The 16,981-nt window shown below is 38.4% G+C and overlaps 1 protein-coding gene and 1 non-coding gene across 7 annotated transcripts in view; one reads left to right on the top strand and one right to left on the bottom strand.

The window, feature by feature from the left end:
• LOC122688411 (sodium channel protein type 1 subunit alpha) overlaps positions 1–14,845 on the bottom strand; it is a 135,288-nt gene extending 120,443 nt beyond the window's left edge. For all 6 annotated transcript variants that reach the window (XM_043894402.1, XM_043894408.1, XM_043894405.1 and 3 more), the window contains exon 1: positions 14,594–14,845. The gene's annotated coding sequence lies outside the window, so the exon portion shown is untranslated. The remainder of the gene's footprint in view (positions 1–14,593) is intronic.
• LOC122688857 lies at positions 4,115–4,221 on the top strand. Its single transcript, XR_006339599.1, has one exon. It is a non-coding gene; the product is annotated as a U6 spliceosomal RNA (small nuclear RNA).
• Positions 14,846–16,981: the final 2,136 nt, after the last annotated feature.

The raw sequence follows: 16,981 nt of genomic DNA, 5'->3' as shown, positions 1-16,981 counted from the left end.
GTATGCCCAGTTTCTCCGCTGTGTCCACTCTTTGCGACCTCATGGACTATAGTCTACCAGGCTTCTCTTCTCCATGGAATTCTTTAGGCAAGAATACTGGAGCGGGTTGCCATTTTCCTCCTCCAGGGGATCTTCCCCACCCAGGAATTGAACCTGTGTCTCTTGTGTCTCCTGCATCGGGAGGCAGATTGGGATTTTTTTTTTTTTTTTTTTTTTTACCACTAACACCACCTGGGAAACCCCTATTGAGTACTTAGTGAAAGTGAAGTTGCTCAGTCGTGTCCAGCTCTTTGCGATCCCATGGACTGTAGCCTGCCAGGCTCCTCCGACCATGGGATTCTCCAGGCAAGAACACTGGAGTGGGGTGCCATTGCCTTCTCCAGGGGATCTTCCCGACCCAGGGATCGAACCCAGGTCTCCAGCATTGCAGGCAGACGCTTTAACCTCTGAGCCACCAGGGTAGCCCACTGAGTACTTAGATGCCCCCAAATGAACTAGAGAGTGGTGATGATCCTGTTACATCAGAGAACAGGCTGAAATCTGTTGTAGAGAAGGTACAGCACATGATAAGGAAGCCAAGAAATAAGCACAATGAAGTGCAGTTGGTGCTAGGATGGAAGTCTCTTCCAGGCACAGCCACAGCACAGAAAGGAAATGAGTCATTCTTGAGGGAAGAAGAGATCGTGGCTTTTCAGGCAGAGAACGCAGCAGCAGCAAAGGCCAGGAGACAAAAGCAGTTCAGATACACACAGAAATGCCGTCTATCTGGGGAGCAAAGGCCAGGAGACAAAAACAGTTCAGATACACACAGAAATGCCGTCTATCTGGGGAGCACATGGTAGGGTAGATAGACCATAGAGAAGAGAAAAACCTCAGCAGCTCACAGGAGCCAGTCATCCTGAATAAACTGCGCTTTTATCCCCGGATGTCACTAATGCTTTTAAAGAGAGGAGACTTGATGTGCTTGTTAGAAAGGTTACTAGTGTGGAGGGGAGGGAGGTTCTAAGCAGGAAAGGTGTGTACGTGAAAAAAGACCAGTAGAAAAATTTTACATTGTTTTAGTTGAGAGAAGTTGAAAATCCAAATAAGAGTATCAGAATATTTATCTTTTATAATCTCTGGTTTGCTTTGCAACACTTCTTACATTTATTAGAACTTGCAGAGTTAAACTGATGATATGTGTAGCTCATATCACAGTAATGGAAAACACACTAGTGTAATGTGATAAATATTTTCCTTATTCAGCATAACTTCCAGGACTCAGTTACCTGCATTATAATAGTTTCAACTAAGACATGCCCATAATGTAAAAGACATAAATGTATTTACCATAGAAGAAGAACTATCAAATTCATCCTTGTCATATAAACTTTTGATCTTAGGACCTCTTTGTGTTAATATTATTGAGGACCTTCAAAAGCTTTTGTTTATATTGGTTTTATACTAACATTTTACTATATTAGAAATTAAAAGAGGAATCATGAAAAAATTAATTTATAAATATCAGTAAGAAACAGTAATATGTTAAAATAATATTTTAGGTGAAAAATAATCATAGCTCTAAAAGAAAAAAATCAACTGAGTTTTTAAAATTTTATTTACTTTGAAAATTTATTTTAATTATTTTGTCTTATTTTATAAATTTTCAAATCTCTCTAATATTTGGCTTAATGTCTAGATTCTTAAATCTGCTTCTGCATTCAATCTATTATACCTTACATTTTGGATGATGAAAATCTGGCCTCACATGCATATGGAGTTTAAATTTTTCAACAGCCTTTTCAATATACATTTAATATATTGAATATATACTAAAAAGCAGAGACACTACTTTGCTGACAAAGGTTCATCTAATCAAAGCTATGGTTTTCCAGTAGTCATGTGTGCATGTGAGAGCTGGACCATAAAGAAGGCTGAGCACTGAAGAATTTATAATTTTGAATTGTGGTGCTAAAGAAGACGCTTGAGAATCCCTTGGACAGCAAGATCAAACTAGTCAATCCTAAAGGAAATCAACTCTGAATATTCATTGGAAGGACTGATGCTAAAGCTCAAGCTCCAATACTTTGGCCACCTGATGCGAAGAACTGACTCCTTGGAAAAGACCCTGATGCTGGGAAAGATAGAAGGCAGGAGGAGAAGGGGATGACAGAGGATGAGATGGTTGGATGGATCACTGATTCAATGGACAGGAGTTTGAGCAAGCTCTGGGAGATGGCGAAGGAAGGGAAGCCTGGCACGCTGCACTCCATGGGGTAGCAAAGAGTTGGACATGACTGAGCAACTTAACATCGACAACATATATTTCAATACATATTCAATAATAGAGTCTTAGAAATAGTCTTTTTTGAAAGTCTAGCAAAACTAGACAAATAGAATCTGAAGATGTATCAATGAACTTGTACTGTGCTACATTAAAATCTGTTGGTTTATCTTGCACTTTGAATGGATCACTATCTGTGTGTGATTTTGTATCATTATCCACTGCTCGTTTGTAAAATATTGCTTGACTGAGTTATGCAGATCTTTGAAATGTGAATACCATCATTCATCACATCAGAAAATTCTTTGTTTTGAGAATCTGTTGAACTTATGGTGGAGATACAAGTTTTCCAAAATTCCAATCTTTTTCTCAGATGTTCCAATGCTGTCCTTGGTAACAAATATAGTTTGTTTTTTCTTGCAATGACAGGCTCATTTCACTCAATTTCAAAAAGTCATCTGCCAGATATCCAAGTCTAAATAACCACAATTTGTCAGTCATTCTTTCAAGTAAAAATGGTGTTCCATAGAAAAGCAGCTAATTCAGCTTGCAACTCAAAGTAATTGCACAAGTGTTTTATTTATTTATTTATTTATTTTTTGAGTCAACCATCATCACGCTTTCATTTGTGGAAACTATTTTGTATGCATACTTCCCATTCCAGCACACAGAACATTAAAAAAAAAAAAAAAAAAACAGGTGCACTTAGTTATGTGTCTAGGTGAAACAGAATTAATATTTTTTCCTGCTTCATCAAAGATATTTTTGCAGTAAGTCTGGTTTTTAATTTTACTTGTATATTTACTTACTTATTTTTACTGGGGGTGAATGGTGGTGAAGACTACAGTGACCACAAGTACAGTTTGGTGCCACTCTTTTGATAATTGTTAAGGCTAAGAGTTTTAATTGCTTTTGACCCTAAGTGCAATAGTCAATACAGTGAAAAAGGCAAAAAAATGTTCTTTTATTATTCTAAAATATTTTTGCCCTGACGGACTCCCTAAAAGCTTTCAAGAGAACTCAAGGAGGTCTGTGGGCTACATTTTGAAAATAACTGAAGTCATGTTAACAATTTGATAAGACTTACTTGGGGGCTCATTGTTAAAATGGCTCATTATGTTGACCTCGCAAACAGAGGATAAAGTCACAGCGACCCTTGAGACAGACCAAATGCCCAAATGACATTCTGTTTTCCTGCTGGCACCTACCTTCTCAAGGCTACGAGACCCCTGGATGCCAGATATCTGGCTACGTGACCACAGGACTCAGCTACAGGCTAAAAATTAACCATCTCTTCAGAGAATTTTTCATTGGCGGGGTATAAGAAAGACCCTGTCAGAAAGAGCATGCTGGTTCTCCTTAAGGGCTAATCACCTCGTTTGCCTCTAATAAATTTCCTTTTCTTTGCCTGACTGCCCAGCTCGCTCTCTCTTCTGCACTTGCTCTACACAATTTTTCCATTTTTTGGATTACATTCTATATGCATTAAAGGGGCTTCCCAGGTGGTGCCAGTAATAAGAATCTGCCGTCCGATGCAGGAGATGTAAGAGACATGGGTTCAATCCCTGGACTGGGAAAATCCCCTGGAGGAGGGCATGGCAACCCACTCCAGTATTCTTGCCTGGAGAATTGCATGGACAGAGGAGCCTAGCGGGCTACTGTCCATAGGGTCACAAAGAGTTGGACATGACTAAAGTGACTTAGCATGCATGCACACATCAAAAGTTCTGAACAAACTGAGAATACAACTGTGGAAATATTTTCACACAATCCATGAGTGGAAGGAGAGTTAAAAATGAAATGCAAAATTAAAGGGTAAAACAAAATGCCTAGGAATGAAAAAAAAAAAGATTGCTCACTTCAGCAGCAAGTATACTAAAACTGGACTGATACAGAGAAGATTAGCATCACCCCTTTGCAAGGACGACGCACACATTTGTGAAGGATTCCATATTTTTACACATTTGTGAAGGATTCCATATTTTTACAAGAAAAGATGCTCAACAGCACTAATTATTAGAGAGAGGCAAATCAAAACTACAATGAGTTATCACCTTACACCAGTCAAAATGGCCATCAAAAAAAATCTACAAACAATAAATGCTGGAGAGGGTGTTGAGAAAAGAGAACACTCTTGCACTGTTGATGGGAATGTAAATTGGTATAGCCACTCTGGAGAACAGTGTGGAGGTTCTTTAAAAAACTAAAAATGGAACTACCATATGACCCAGAAATCCTACTGCTAGGGATATAACCAGAGAAAATCTATAATTCAAAAAGATACATGAACCCCAATGTTCACTGCAGCACTATTTACAATAACTAGGGCATGCAAACAACCTAAATGTCCATCAACAGCAAAATGGATAAAGAAGTTGTAATACATACATAAAATGGAATATTACTCAGCCATAGAAGGGAACGAAATTGGGTCAATTGTAGAGACACAGACAAACCTAGAGACTATCATACAGAATGAAATAAGACAGAAAAAAAATATTGTATAACACATATGTGAAATCTAGAAAGATGGTATTGATGATCTTATTTGCAAAATAGAAATAGATAAACAGACATAGAGAACAAATTCATGGCCATCAAGGAGGGAAATGGGAGTGGGATGAACTGAGAGACTGGGATTGACATACTGCTCTGTAATAAAGGTAACTAATCAGAAAACACTACAGCTCAGGGAACCCGCAATGCTCTGCGGTGACTTAAATGAGTGGTGGTGGTGGTTTAGATGCTAAATTGTGTCTGACTCTTGTGACCCCATGGATTGTAACCTGCCAGGCTTCTCTGTCCAAGGGATTTCCCAGGCAAGAATACTAGAGTGGGTTGCCATTTCCTTCTCCAGGGGATCTTCCCGACCCAGGGATTGAACCTGCATCTTCTGCATGACAGGCAGATTCTTCACTGCTGAGCTCCCAGGGAAGATCTAAATGAGAAGGAAAAGAAATCCAAAAAAGTGGGAATATATGTATAGCTGATTCACTTTGCTGTACAGTAGAAAAACATACATTGTTAAGCAACTATATTCCAATAAAAATTAGTTTAAACAATAAGAAAAAAAAAGTGAGAGTAAGGCGAGTAAGTTTTGGCTCCAGAGAAAAGAGAACTGAGCTGAGATTCCATTTTTTGTCATCTTATAGAAAGAGATATATGGAGATCACCCTCTTCTGTTCTTTTCTTACTGATTTCTATTTAACTTAACTATGTTCAAACTTCCTTTTTCAAATTTCTTCAAAGGAAACTCTTGCCTTCATTCATATAGGTTGATGATCTATAATCCTTTAAATGCCTTAAACATTGGTGTGCAATCTTCCAGACTTCTCAAATCACCTGAAACCTGAAACTCCAAGGCCCAAGCAGCACAGAAATTATGATACTCTAGACCTGAAACCAGCCTGTTGCCTCTTTGGTTTTGTACCAATACACTGACAGACATAGCCCAAAATATCTGGCCTTTGTAAATGGCATATCACATTCCAGGGTAATATCAAAACTGCTGCCTGAGAGCATTTGTCAAGTATCAAGGTAACTCTTTCCAGGATTTTCAAATCCACTGAATTTCTTGGAGATATTTTATGTGACAGAATTCTTAGTTTTTCCTCCTCTTTGAATATATACTTAGAAACACAGAACTCTAGTTTCTTTTTATTCAATATTAATCTTTAATTTTTAATTATTAATATTTGCTTTAAAACAGTCTAGATACTGTTATCTAAGACTTGTCATTAACCATCTATTCCTCTTCACACATAATCCTCCCACAACACCTTCAACATAAATAATTCCACATCTCCAAATGCAACAAATACTAATAATTACTTTCAGTGCTCTATCCTGCCACCTCTGGCTCAATAGTATAAACTGCTTGTTTAATCTTGCCATCATTGGATTTGGTAATGATGCTAACCTTATAACTTGATTCTTCCCAATTTGATGAGTTTTATTCTAAGCGGCTAAGAATTTATATATTAATACCTATCAGTATTTAGAAATTTTTGTTGCTGTCATTCTCAATCTGAGGACAGTTCTTACTAAAACAATCCAGTGCAAACAGTAGATGCTCCATGAATGTAAGACATCTTTCCCCAAAGTTTGCTGAATTCTACAGGGAGAAGTTAAATTACCAAACTATACAATTTTCAGAACAACACCCTTTTGAAATTCCAAAATTAACATTATGTTGGATCCTTTCCCAATGGTTATCTACTTGTTACAAATTTTCCGAAAATGTTACATTATTATAGAGGAGTTTTGGGCTGATAAATTATTCAAATATTCAACTGTTTCCTTAATAACTTTGAGTTTACTATTTTTACTAGCGATATAATAAATATCTTCATACAAAAGACTAATTCAGATCCATTTGAAAAACAATGTATGCTAACTTTTATGCTGATTTTTAAAGTAACACATGCTTATTTTAGAGAATTTGTACCAAAAAAACTTTGATAAGTAAAATAAATTACTAACACTGATAATTTTGCATTTGTAGAATTGTAGGGGTTATTTTATCCTTTATTATTTAATACTTTCTTTTTTGCTTTACATAATTAGCATGTACTAATTTTGTTATTAGAAAAATAAGATTTAATGTTTTATTTTTAAAAAGAAAATATATAAAAAAGAAAATTGAAGTTGCAATCCCATAAACTGGAGAAGCTATTACATTATTTTCAGTTTTTTTTTTTTTCCCCTAAGCAAATATGCTGTTTTTATTTTCTGTCTTCCATTGAGATCATGCTAGATATATATGATATCTATGTATGGTATTTTTTCTTGTAGCATTATATCCTGAACAATTTTGCATAGAAGTAAAAATGCTCCTTGAAATATTAAGTTTAATAATGGCTCTACAAGATCTCATTATTTGCATGAACCATGATTTATTTACTCTTTTTTCTTACATTGTGTATATAGACGACTTTCCGTTTTGTTTGGTGCAATTACTCTTCTTAAAAGGCAAATAGATTGGAGGGACTATCAGTCAAGGACCCAGTTCACCCTTAACAAAAGGGAAAGATTCATAGTCCCAAAGTGACCATTCGGATTCTCACTTCCTGTAATTTTAATCATAAAACTGAATGTATTAGAAAAAAAAAAGCCTGAAAATAATTGAAGTCAATCATTCCAGGAGGTAACAGCTTGTTACAAAAACCACCAAAAGTCCAAAATCTGGGCTGTCATAATTTTCCTTACTCTTGTCATTTCCAGTTTCTAGATTTTACCTACCCCTCCTGTCTCTGAGCTCTAATAACTTCCCATGACGTTACTTATATGCTTAATGTCAATTTCAGTTGTGTCCCAACTGAGACTGAGCTTAACTAAAACACTTTGAAATTATTTTATTTATAAGTGTCTCATGAATATCTCATGTTTTATGTCCCTTTTTATCACTTTTCTCATTGAAACAAGTAAGAGCCTTGGCTTAGTATATTTATCAGAGATTATAAAAAGAACGTTACAGGCATATGAGTGGAATCAATCTCACCACCATTTTGCTTCTGTAGACTTTGTTATTCATCATGCCTCTTTAAATGCAAACCTAATTAATTGCCTTTATTTGACTATTAACAAAAACACACACAGCTCCTTATTATTCAGTGGGAAGAAAGCATGAATAATGAAAGACTACCATTAACAACAACAATTTGACAATAAAAAAATGACTGCCAGTTTCAATCATCTTTATTCATTATTTTAGCAGTCATAAGTATAGCTACTATGGACTGAATTGTGACCCTTTCAAAATTCAGGTGGAAATAGGGTCTTTAAAGAAGGGATCAGATTAAAATGAGGCTATTAGGAGACTTCTATTACAACCTGACTTGTGTTTTATAAAGAGAAACATGGAAACAAAGAGACCCTAAGGATGCACACAAATACACAGGAGAAGGTTGCCATCCACAAGTTGAGGAGAGACATCAGAAGAAAACAAACCTGCAGAGACCTTGCCCTTGAACTTCTCACCTCTAGAACTGTGAGAAATAAATGTATGTTGTTTTAGACATCAAGTCTGTGGTATTTCATTATACAGAAGCCTCAGCCAACTCACACAACAGTCAACATTATTTTAAAGACACACTTCTATCTCAAGTTCAAAGCTTTCCCCTCAATGGTGTTTAGGGAGCAAAAGATGACCAGCAACATATATTATACAGATAATGTTTGTCTGAATTTGGGAGAGCACGTGCAATATAGTAGAGATACTTTTTAGAAATAACTAGTAACTGTTCTCCAAAAATGTTAGCTCGTTGCTGAACTGCACAACGTTGCCTTACATTTCCAATCGAGTCACAAATGAGTATGTGTTCAATTATAATAAAATTTACAATTTTATAAATTATTATAAAAATTTTTATAATATAAAAGTTTGACATAAAGTTAGGTCAACAAAGTGTATAACAGTTAAGAAGATAGAGGCCAATTTTCTCATACTTTAAAGTTGTATGAATTCTCCAGAAGGGAGAATCTTACTGCATTTTACTTGAAGAAAAAAGTTGCCCCTAGTACCCAAGGGATCAAATCATTGCTAATAGTATGCTAAAAACATGGATGCACTTAAATATGGAATGACCAACAGCATTAACAACAAAATTCAATGGGGAAAAAATAGTCTTCCAAAAAATGATACCGGGACAATTGGATGGCAACACAAAAGAATGAAGTTGGCCCCTACCTCATGTTATATACAAGATCTGGCTCCAAATGGATCCCTAAATACAAGAGATAAAACAATAAAACTCAGAGAAAAAAGAGACGTAAATTTTCATGACCTTGGATTAGGTAGTGGTTTCTTCTGTATGACATAAACACAAATGACGAAACAAAATATTAAAGCCAAAGACTATAGACACATCATCAAAAATTAAAGCCACAGTTATACAGAGAACTTCAAAGAAGGAAGAGACAAAGGATTTTATACCACTTACAGTGATAAACTAAAAAGCAAGGTTTATTCTAAGAAGAGAAACACATATTTGCTAGGAAGGAACTACAATGTCAGCAGGTAACTGAGAGTGGGAACAAATATAAAAAGATAAACCATTAGAAAGTGAATTTTAAAACAAATATACCAACAAAAGGTTTAATATAGATAAAAATGAGAGCGGATACTTATGTTTGACTGTATTATTTTAAAATCACATTAATATGAATTCATGTGCAGAAAAAGATTTGTTCGAACTCTCTGAATACCTACTGTATTGTGACCTCTCTAGGGGATGTACTGATTTGGTTTATGTCTGCTCCCAGGCCACATCTTCTCAATTTGGTCATTTTGGGGGCGGGGGTGGGGGGTGGAGTCCTGAAGTGCAAGTAAAACTGACTAGGTGACAAGGGATGCTTTTTATTTTAACTGATAGTTTATAGCAAACTAACCGATAATCTCATTCAAGCAATTTTTTTTTCCATCAAAGAGTCTTTCAAACATTTTTGAGCCAATTTCACTGCATACCAGGAACTATAGCATTCTTCACAGAACTTTACACACTGTTACAACTTTGTGTGTGTATAAAAATGATTCAATTTCATTTTTTTTTTTAACCTAGTAACTTGTTATCATTAGATATAGGACTTATATTGACTTGACATTGTTCCTTGACTTGTTGTTTTTTTTTTTTTATAAAGGCCAGGGACAATTAGAGCCCTAAGCATGCCCATTAAGACTCCACAGATCTGGCCCCATTTCCTCCCATTCCTTCTGCACTCCAATCCCTCACAAGGCAGGTGCCATTCCTCATATCTGTCAGGCACTCTGCTCTTTGGGACTTCTCTTCCCAGAATGCTCTTCTCTCACCTCATTCAGATTATTTTCTGCACCTCTCAAACATTGTTTTTTTGTCTCTACATGCTCCTTTTACCCTCACTATGGCTCACACCGCCTTACTTCTTTTTTTCAAAAAACATGTATTTGCTATTATTTCATCACACACTGATTTGTCTACTAACTCCATCTTTAGACTGCAATCCCCATGTGGGCAAGAATTTTGTTTTATTTACCGTACTCAGCACCTAGAATAGGGATTCTCCAATAATATAGAAAGGCACATTTTAAAAAAATGAATAAATGAAGTAGATACAGAGAATTACTGTAAACCAAAGTATTTTGAAATTTTGATATGTAAGAAAAGAGATAAATTATAGCTGCCTTGTGCAGATGGCAGCAACCAGAGTCTCTACTATGTGGGCTAAGCCATCATTCTACCATCACATGGATGATATCCTTATCCTTATTCTGCAGCTAGGAGCACAGATCCAGCAGCCAGATAGCCTGGTTTCAAGTTTGGGCTCTACCACCTACAAACAAGCTCAGGGCAAGTTAACCTCCCTGTGCTTCCTTGGTTTCCTCATCCATAAACTGGTGATTAATAATAGCACCGACTTCACAGAATTAAATGAGAAAATATTTTGAGGCGCTGCTTAGAATAGTGGCTGGTAAATGCTGGGGCTTCCCAGGTGATACAGTGGTAAAGAACCTGCCTGTCAATACAGGAGACACAAGCAATATGGGTTCTATGCCTGGGTTAAGAAGATCCCCTGGAGTAGGAAATGGCAACCCATTCTGGTATTCTTGCCTGGAAAATTCCAATGATAGAGGAGCCTGGAAAGCTACAGTCCATGGGGCCACAAAGAGGCAGACACAACTGAACACACACAACAACAAAAGTACATGCCACATATCTTTGTTAAATAAAATAATTACTAAACGAGAACCTGGACAAAAGAGAAAGTTGGAAAAGCACAGTTTGGGACAGTTTGGGGAGATTTAGCAAAAATTTTTTTTCTGACTATAGTTGCTCTGAGAATCTCTTCCCTACCCCTACCCTAAGACAGTATCATCTAAACTGATCAGTGAAACATGCTTCAGTGACTACTCAGAATTTCAAAGGGAAGTGATTACTTCACAGATCCTAGTCCCATTGACTGATTCCTAGTCTCCAGCCTCCCTATAAACTTCCTCCTCTCCTCCCCCTTCCAAGGGAGCTGGGACATCTGGCACATGCTCTCGGTATTTACAGGGAGGCAATGATGAGGTCAGCCTCTCCAACTAACCTGGAAGAAACGAATGCCTTGTGTGACACCCTAGGCTAAATTTTACAAGGATGCTCCTCTGTGTGAGAAGAACACAGAGAAGAAACACATAAATAATGTAATAATATGCAAAATATACATATCTTATATATAATAAACCAACATTTCTTGTGTTCTCCCCCATGGACTATAGCCCACCAGGCTCCTCTGTCTGTCCATGGAATTCTCCAGGCAAGAATACTGGAGTGGATAACCATTCCCTTCTCCAGGGGATCTTCCCCATCCAGGGATTGAACCCTAGTCTCCTGCATTACAGGCAGATCGTTTACAGTCTCAGCCACCAGGGAAGTCCTTCACTTTCGCTTCATTATATACTAATATAAATTCACGAGGACTGCTTGGTCTGTATTGTCCTAGACGTAACTCTAAAGGAACCCCCAACTTTTCCCTTCCTTGTCTGCAACATCCAAAGAAGATGCTCTTCCATTTTTCCTCTCTGAATCTCTGGGTTCCCAGACAGTGCCCTCTGCACAAGGAACTGAAATAGGAAGGAAGGGGGACGGGCACACACTTTAAAAGAATGACATAGCCCAAGGAGATGACAGAAACTAATTAGAACCAAATAAATCCAAAATCCAAGATGGCAGACAAGTCAACTTCCACCAGACCTTGAGCCTCAGTATATGCTCACTGCAACATATCAGCGAGCAAATGATACGTCCACAGGCACCGTGACAGTTCCACGGCCAACGAAAGGCAAAAAAGTGGGCGGTAGCCCAACTCCTGGAAATCTGCACCCTTCCCCAAAATAGTTGGAATAATCCTCCTACTCATTAGCCTATGAAATTACTCAAGCCCTAAAAACTAACTAATCAATGTTTCAAGGCAGCTCTTGCCTTCTGAAATGGCCTACACTCCACCTGTGGAGTGTGTTTCTCTCTAAATAAATCCACTTCTCACCTTTGTCTCACTTTGTCTTTCACTGAATTCTCTCTGCAATGAAACTTCAAGAACCTGAGCTTCATTAAATCCTGAAAGCTGTGATCTCAGTTAAAAGACCATGGGTTCAAGTTCCAGTCAGAGATTTGGTTGGGTTCAAGTCCCAGTTTGAGGTATGCAATTTCAGAACTAGCGCAGTTCTTACTGGACTCCTCTGGATTCTAGAGTTTTAATATCCTGTGTTGGTGGCAATAGTTTACTTCTGTGTCTCTGCTCTGTCTCTTTGCCCCTGGTACCTCTGGTTGGTAAAGCTGAATCCTGGCTGAGATACCCAGTGCCTTCTGGGATATGGTATAACTAATTAGGCCTCCAATTGTGCCTTTCCCTTCCCTTCGCAGATGGAGCAAACCTCTCAACCATGCCTTAAAGGGAAATAGTCCTAATAATTGAGTTTCCAGATGCCAAATAACTCAGCATGGGGGGCCATGTAAACAGAGACTATCAGTATTGGCAGCAAAATCCAACATATTATTTTTTATCAGAATGAGCATTCTAGCTATGCTCAAAAAGGTATTTGAAAACAACAGGCCAGCAATGTCCAGAGGGAACAAAGGAAAAAAGCCATCAAACTGAGCTGCAGTAAATTTCATGAAAACAATTCCTTTGCTTGGTTCATGTGATATAACCAGCTCTGTTACAAGGTTACCTCATCCTCTCCACGAAATTGTTTTCCCGTAAATCTCAGTGGCCATCCATTCCTGTCTACACATTCTGTTCCTAAAATAGACACCATCTAAAAATCTCTTCAAGAAGCTTTGTGGAGGAAGGCCTAAACTGCAACACTACCCCTGCAAGAGGGATGCGATGGCTTGACGGCAGTTACCAAAGCAGCGACCACAAAGGAGAGGCTTAAAGGAGTGTTCCACCGAAGTTATTGGGCTTCCCAAATGCACAGATGAGGGGAAAGTAAATTGTGAGACCCTGGTGTGCATGTAGGAGTTCCAAGTTGCATCACCCTAGCGTGCCAGGTATTGTAGCAAGCAGGAAAGGGAAGCGGCCCACTGCTCTGGAGGACAGAAATGAAAGCAGGGATAGCCAACCTCAGCATGGAAGTTTCCTATTTCTGCTTGGCATCAGCCTCTTGGGATGATTGAAAGCGCTTAATGGGGAAATATGTTCTGTTACTACACTAGCACATCAGAAATACCATGTGAACCTGAAAATCCATAGAAAAAAGAAGCCACATTTTATAGGTGTGATAGCAACAGCGTTTGGCAATTTGCAAGTTTGCTACAGCGCCTTAGAAATATTGAGTCGCATGCACATATGGAGAGAATGTTACCCGGCTTTGGCTTTAATCCTTTCCTGGGACATGTGAAAAAGCAACTCTCTTTTGGACTCATTTGCTAAAGAGGAGTGACAGCTGTCACAGAGTCACTGAAGGGAACAAAAAGAAACGGGAAGCAAATGTGGTGGGGGTGGGGGGTGTCTTTAAACAAATACCTCAAACAGGTAGCAGAGAGGGGATCCATGATAACAAGGACCTTTGAAAAAGCCTCCAGTCCACCCAGAGACCTTTTCTTGTGCTGTCTGTAAAAGCCACACGGTTCACACTGAGGACTGAACAGGATCTGCAGTATCACTGCTGCTAGTGACCTCTGTGTAATTAAAAGTAACTCAACCTTCCCCATTTGGCATTCCAGGAAGAAGGGCTTCTTTCCCACTACCCTCCAGCTCCTTTATTACCATGCTCAATCGGAGTTACAAACAATAAATCCTTGTCCCCTTCTGGCCCAAGGCAGGCGGCATTTCTCCTCAAAAGCCCAGCCTCTGCCGAGGAGGCTCAAATCCCTGCAGTGCTAGGTTCCAGCCGCGGTTCCCGCTGCTGGCTTTCTTCCTGTGGGGTTAACTTGAGATCTAATTTTTGCTCCATCCTTAGGAACAATATGACCTCTATTTACAGCTCCGCCTGTCCAGTTCTAAAGCACCGGTGAAGGAGGAGGGGGCTTCAAAGGGAGACCTTGAATAGGATGGAGGGTAGCAAAGGCAAGAGCTGGCCAGGTGCCAAGCTATTTCAGGCCAAAGAATCCCATCTTGTATTAAAATGCTGAACTGCAAAACAAACCTGATTTCAGTTCGTGGAAGGTGGAGAGGGGAGGGGGGAGGGGAAGGGGAGGAGAAGAGGAGGAGAAGAGAGGGAGGAGGGGGACCCGCCGGTCCGAATTCACATACAAAAATGGACTTCCTGCTCTGCCCAAACTGTATTTCCACGGGCTCTTTTTCCGCCCCCCAAAAGAATAACTGGAATGAACATGCCTAAGATCGCGACGAAATAAGCAGATGGCTTACCTGATAAAAAGGAAAATTACCCATCTGCAATGAGGAACAGCATCTCCCAAAGACCAGATGATAACGTGCCTTCAGTTGCAATTGTTCTGATTCTTTCTTGCAAAGGTGACCAAGTATTTACGGGGACTGCAGTCTCGCTGGGGCAGGACACACACACACAAACACACACACGCGCACACATACACACATGCACCAGAGACCTCTGCAGTATCCTCTCGGCTTCATCCTCGCCTCACTCTATGGTACCTAATACAAATCAGCAAATAGCTTGTTTAAAAAAAAAAAAAAAAAAAAGTCGAGGTAGCACCTTACATTACATCGCCATCTAGTGGTCAAACATTAAATATTCTTTTACCAGGCAGAATTCCGTGTTCTTTTTCAACCTCTTTTCTCTCAGCCTCATATCCCTCTTCCCTTTGATCTCTCACTATTGCTGTGTCTGTTTCCTCTTCATTTCTAATTTCTCTATCAAATAACTAATGAATCAACGACGAAAAAGTTTAAAACTAAATATAGCTATTTTCAAGCCCAGCAAACTACTTTTGTGTTGTTTTTGCATTTTACTTTTGTTCAAAAGTATTACTTTATTCTTACTATGAATCTTTGTTATCTTTACAAATTACATAACCTGTGAATAAAACTTTGTCTTTTTTATTCCACCAGAAGAAAATTAGGAGGCCATTTATGACAGATCAATGGCTTTCCAATGGGGATCTACTTGAAATTCTTTCTCATTTTTAACATTGTGTTTTAATAGCAGGTTCTGTATTATAGTGAAGACATCTGAGTGAGAAGTTGTGTTACTACAAGTTCAGTCCTCATGTGCCTTTGAGCAAGTCCCTGACCTCTTTGAGAACTTGCCTTCTCCCACCTTCATTTGTTGTTAAGATTATACTCCCATTCTGTCTATGGTTCTATTACCCTTTACTGCATTATATTTCCATGGTTTTTAGACATGACCTAAAACTTAGTTATAACAACATTTTAGTAAGCAAATATATATTTTGACTCCAACTAAGTATTACCTATTGATAGAATTATGAAAGCCACGTGTATCAGGTTTTCCTAAGACAAGGGAGAATTCATGCTAAACTATTTATAACTCCAGGAAATGAGAGAGCAGCTTTCTGTGTTATAAACTGTACTTTAAAACTGAACAGTCTTTAGCATTTGGTCATGCATATGCTCACAATTAACTATGTGTAGATTAGTCATCCGGCATAATTTGCAGTAAATATTTCATCCTGGTTATCTGTTATCTAATCCACTTATTATCGATAACTATCTTGCCTTATTATTGATAACTATCTTGCAAAGAGTCAGATACAACTTAGAGACTGAACAACAATCTTGCCTGTGCTTTATCATTTATTAAATGACATCACCTTCAATATTTAATTGTTCTATTCCTTACTATAAGACTGTGGTAAATACTATTAATATTATTAAAATTATTCCCATTATACATTTGGGAATACTGAGGGCTTTATGACCCTCACTGAGATTTAGTAAAGGCTGCATCTAGCTTGCAAAGTAATAAAGCTAAAGTTTTTGGTCCTAAAGTCCATTTGTTCTGTACAACATACTCAAAAGTCCTCTTTTCTTTCCCTATTCTAGAATCACAGGAAAGTAATCTTCATTTCTGTGTTCACAAGACATTTACTAACCCTTATGTATAAATTACTCATAGATGAGAAGGGTCTATCTTCTCATCTATAAAAGAAAGAAATTAAGATTATTTCCTGCTCAGCTCTAAAATCCTAAACTTCCATGAAGGCCAGGCAAGGTAGGATGAACACTGCAAATCTATTCAGGCAATTCCTTGGTGATCCAGTGGTTAGGACCACTGTGCTTAGTGGTTAGGAAGCAGTGCTTCCACAGCTGGGGCCCGGATTCCATCCCTGGTCAGAAAACTAAGATTCTGCAAGCTATAGGGTGTGGGTAAATAATGTTCTTCAGTCTCTGGCAGAGTCTGGGCAATCTTGAAAGGAGCTGGAGAGACAGGTGACCGAATGGACCAACATTTGGTAAATAATTACTGGGATGTTAAGAGATGAAGAGAAAATGGGAAATGTGTGAACTAACAGGCAGTACTTTTAAAATCTTTAGACTAACTAGTTACATGTGAATGGTCCTTATGATTTAGACAAAATAAGGACACCTCTGACCACATGCATTCATGTCTTATAATTGCTTATTATAGAGGTCAATATTTTGAGTGTCTGCTCATCACAGTCTTCTCAACAGCGCTCCCTACCTGATCCCTAGAAGTGAACCTGTGCTCCTAGAGGACCAGAAAACAGGACGTTGCCACATGTGATTCTGACAGCTGTGGGGGCCAGTCCTCGCTCACAATGCCGACTCAGGACAAGTAGACCAGGGCACGGA

This window comes from Cervus elaphus, chromosome 33 (genome assembly GCF_910594005.1).
Source record: "Cervus elaphus chromosome 33, mCerEla1.1, whole genome shotgun sequence".
NCBI classification, from domain to species: domain Eukaryota; kingdom Metazoa; phylum Chordata; class Mammalia; order Artiodactyla; family Cervidae; genus Cervus; species Cervus elaphus.
The sequence above is the reverse complement of the archived record's forward strand: the minus strand, read 5'-3'. Positions and strand labels throughout refer to the sequence as shown.